This window comes from Ochotona princeps, chromosome 5, assembly GCF_030435755.1.
Source record: "Ochotona princeps isolate mOchPri1 chromosome 5, mOchPri1.hap1, whole genome shotgun sequence".
Lineage (NCBI taxonomy): Eukaryota > Metazoa > Chordata > Mammalia > Lagomorpha > Ochotonidae > Ochotona > Ochotona princeps.
The window spans coordinates 45729689-45734724 of record NC_080836.1 but is presented as its reverse complement, the minus strand read 5'-3'; positions in this window follow the sequence as shown (position 1 = coordinate 45734724).

The following is a 5036-nucleotide window of genomic DNA, read 5'->3' as shown; positions in this document are numbered from 1 at the left end:
CGATTCAGTTTAATTTGTGGTTGATTTCCACCCTGAACCAAAACTCAATAGCCTTCCAAGAACACCAACAGGACTGCTTTTCCTTCCACGGAGGAGTTGGTTGGCTCTTCCCCACTCTCCTTGTTCTGAAAGAATCTCTAGATGTCTCCTTCATCTCTCCAGCTCCTGCCAGCAAATACTTTTGACTCCTTGCCTCCAGTAATCACTGGGCCACTGCCCATCTGGTACTAGCACCTATCTGAACCAAGCTTCTGCATCCTGGAACCCAGACATTCAAATGCCATTCTCCCCATCAAGAGGGAACTAGAGCTTCCTGCGGCTTAATCTCAGGATTGTTTTACAATCTCTGCTTTCCATCATTTGAGCAATTAGTTTCCAATATTTTAGTTGCTCTATCTGAAAGATTGATAGTAATTTTCATTTATCAGCCTAAATATGAATGATGTTTATACAGTTATGTTTGCATTGTTCATAACATTTATAGAGTTGATAACATGGAACACCTATCCAAAGATGTGAAGTTGCTACTCATAGCATCACACAAATATCTGAAGATAGGAAATCTTTTTGAGAGGCATAGTACACAAGGGATCTTCAAAATAATTTTAAATGATGTTTTACCTTCTGTTATAAATGTAGTAGCTGCATCATTTAGAAAAAATTGGGGCGTGTTAAAACTTGCTATGTTTATGACTTTTAGCATACATCTTTTTTCTTGGGCACAGTTGTGTTTGAAGGTAGGTAGACCATGCAATATTTATGTTTAAGCCAACTAAATTTCACCTTGTTAGACCTGAGCCACTTCAGATTGTGTAAACACAGAATTAACATTAAATGTATGATACTAGAGCTGGGCAGAGATGGGAAGGAGACATTGAGGATCACCTAGTGAAGACTTATTTGACCTCTTCTCCGACTAACACTGGCAGGGACAGTTTCTAAGGAGATACAAAGGGGATTTTTGTCTGGGATCTTTCTACAGGCCTAGAACAAGAAAAGACAGATGAAGAGAGAAAGATTTCTTCCGGGGCAGAAGACTATACCCCATAGAATACACTGAGACACTCAACTCCATTATTCCACTTTTATTCCTAAATAGTTCCTTTTCAAAGACACATCCCTTGAGATTTTCCTGCTTATCCAGGACCACGGAGCTCAGATTACACAGTGGCTGCCATCACACCACAGTGTTACTGACTAGTCAAATCCTAGAAAACAGCTTACATTCTTCGTTTTCACTGGTCCTTGCAAAGAACTCAAAAAACACAAACTAAATACTTAAGAATCACCCAATTTGAAATAACTTGTCTCAAAAATTACAAAATATTCTGGAATTTGAAAGAATTTAAAATTTTAAAGTGTCCATTATTTAGCCACCAAAATGTCTATTTTAATCAGCAATCGTTATGAATACATGTATACAAATCATCTTTCTCAACTTTCTTTTTTTATTGTAATCAATTCTATTACCTTAAGATTCCAGGAAAGAATCAAATGACTATCCTGTCCTCAATGAAAACAACTACTTTTGGTTTTACAAAGACTTCAGGTAGCCCTGCCTTCTGCAATAGACACTGAAAGGAAATTAAAGCAAACTCATTTTCCTATTGAAAGAGAGAACTGGCGACTTTTTCTTAGTCAACTGAATTCTCCATAGCTTCTGCTTACAACAGCCTGAATCCTCTGGAGCCAAGGGAAAGTCCCATTTTAAAACAATGTAAAACCATGCTAAACAAACTTCCACAGGTCATTTGAAATCAGAATATGCTAAAAAATCTATCTTAACCTGGACTGAACAATAAAGTATCAAAAATTATAAACCTGGTTTATTCATATTACTAATTGTCAGAAATAACATTTGACCTTAAATGTTTTCCACTTTAATTTCTAAACAATTTCTCTTTCAAGACTTCAAAGACATATCTCTTGAGCGCTCTTCCTGCCCAGAAGTGTAGAGCATTGTTTGTATGTTGTATATGAAAATATCAGGATGTTACCCATTGAATATAATTAGATCTTGCCAAAAATCAATTCTGCCAAATAATAGACTCCATTGGAAAGGACTTTCTCATTTTAGCTTTCTTCCTTTCTCTTTTTCCACTCCTCCCCCTCCACCCTACTTCTATTCCTTTCCCTTTTTATCTTCCTAATTCATGTTTCTTCATTGAACTGAAAACTAGCTCCTAAACTCCTTCAGATTCTCATGTCCATTTAGACTAGCATGCCATTCCTTCTCCACAACGCAGCTTAAAATTATATCTACCCTCAGGCTCGGCAGCGTGGCCTAGTGGCTACGGTCCTCGCCTTGATCCCATATGGCCGCTGGTTCTGGTCCCGGCAGCTCCACTTCCTCTCTATCTCTCCTCCTCACAGTATATCTGACTTTGTAATGAAAATAAAATAAATCTTAAAAAAAAAATTATATCTACCCTCATTAGAAGCCCCTTGAAATCTAGAATTCAACAACATATCACACCATTACAATGGTCCACTAAAAACCTATTGCAATAGCTCAGCATCACCAGCAATTAACAAAAGTAACAACAGCAATATCATAGCAAAGTTAAGAAAATTCATCAGCTATTGGAAACCACCATAAAAAAAATTCAAAACTGTAATCTATCCACTAAGTCTATAACCAGGTTTCTATTTGCAAAACAAATTTCCTTCAAGTTTATTGGGATAATGCAAATTCGTGCTATTCTGTGAAGTTTGGCAGTCCCTGAGAGAAAACTTTGTATTTGCACAAACACAGGAATGAGGAAATAAAGGCCCAAGAGAGGAGGACTTATAATGTGATTGGGAGAACTGGCTGGTGTTTTTCTGGGTTCCATGGTCTGTTTGGACTCTATGGCTTAGAGAAGCAAGGATATTCTTGTGCTTGACAGCACCAATCATGTAAAGCCAGAAAATAAAATGCTGCAAGAAAATCTGGGCCTTTAATACTTGCAAATACTCTGTGTGTTTTTCTTCCATTGTATCATTCCCATTTCCTTTTTAAAAGATTTATCTTTTTTTTATTGGAAAGGTAGAATTACAGAGTGAAGGAGAGGCAGAGAAAAATTTTCTATCCTGCTGGTTCACTCCCCAGATGGCTACAATAGCAGGAACAGAGTGGATTTGAGGAGCTTAGAGCTTCGTCTGGTGGGTACAGGGCCCCCAGCATGTAGGCCAATGGCTTGACAAAGGCTTTAAGACAGAGATTTATCGAACTGAATTTACAGCAATATTGGCACACAAAGACTTCTTCTTCTTTTTTAATTTTAGCTCCTGCACATAAGGGGGAATGAGATAATGTGGATTTTAGTTCAACACAGTAAATGTCCCTTTGATTTTCTTTTGTCAGTGGAAGAAAAAAAGAACACGATAGGAATAAGGATAGCACTAACGGCAGGATGACAAATGTTAGCCCAGAAAATGCCCCAAACCGTAGTTAGTACTTTGTGATTTAAGTCTCTTGGCTGATGCTATGTCATTAGGCCATATGAAAAAGTCAAGGTTTTAGTAACAACAACAAAAATTGCACTTTAGATTCATGATAATTAGGATGTGTCACATACTAGTTATTAGCTCTTTGCTTAAGGAAAAATCAGTAATACTGATTTGTCAGTTTCCTAACCTGTGAGGTATCTTCCTAGCAAGCTGTCTCCATGAGGATGTTCAATGTGGACTTGGAGTGTTAGGAATGCATAGTAAAGTATAGCTGCTATTATTACTGCTTGGAGAATTGGTTTATTGGGAGTCAAAGAGCCAAATTTCGATAGGTAGTATTGGAAGAGTATAATTTTATTTTTATTTCTTTATTTAAAAGACAGAGAAAGAGATAGAGATGTTTCCCATTTAATAGTTTGCTTCTCAGATGCTCACAATTGCCAGAGCTGGGGTAATGAAAGCCAAGAAAGAGCAAGGAATTCAATCCAGGTCTTCCACAAGTGTGGCAGGGACCCAATTACTTGAATCATTATTTACTGCTTTCCCAGGCTTACACTGGAAGAAAGCTGTAGCTCAGCGCAGTGCAGCCAGGACGTGGAACCCAGGCATTCTGATAGGAGATGTGGGTGTCTTAATCACTGCATTAAATGCCCACCCAGAAGAATATAATTTTAGATTAAGGAAACAACATAATAAAGACCTGGCAATAGGATAATTATATCAGATAATTCAGTGTGTGTTGAGGAAATTTCTCATTGGTTAGCCAGATTGTCATTCATGTGAAAGGTTGCAATCTGCAGATAAAATGCATATTGGCAGTGAGATTAGAGAGGGTTGTAGAGGCTGTGTCAAAGAGCTGGGATGCCAATCAGCAGACAGTGCGGAACCATTGATGGTTTCAATGCAGAGGGAAACCAGAGCAAGGAAAAGGGCAGCAGGCAAATTTATATCTAAGTACAGTACAACAAATGCCTGAAGTGTGCTAGTAGCAACAGAATTTAAATACAACACCAATGCTGCAGTGGCTTTTAAAAATATTAAATACAGAGTGTGGCATCCATTAGAATATAAAAGATCAGAAAAAAGATGACATCAAGGTAGGGAGCTCAACTTTGAGTTAAATGTATTATTACCCAGGGTGGAGAATTCGGTGGGGAGGAAGAGAATCTCAAAAAAAAAAAAAAAAAAAAAAGTGCAAGGAAAGACTGGAAAGAGCAATTCAAAGGTGAAGAATTACAAACAACAACGAAGAAGCAAGATAGCTGTTAATGTAAAATAAGATGTATAAAAGTGGTTATATTCTATGACATCCTTTAATCCATAGTAGGAATTTTCTCAGGCAAATTAAGACACTTGTAATGCCTAGATGCCTAATCCTAGGCTTGTACTAATCTCTGTGGGAGGCATTACTCACATAAATTTTGCAGCATTTATTTGGGGTTGTAACTATGTTAGTATAGAAAGTATGTAGATGAGTTTCTGAAGGAAAGTCCCAGTCCTTAGCTTTACTGCTCTATTTAGCATGCAAAATTATTCATCTGGAAACATCTGAGCATAGTCTATCTTCTTAGAGGCAGAGGGATGAGTTTACTTACCTCCTGGTA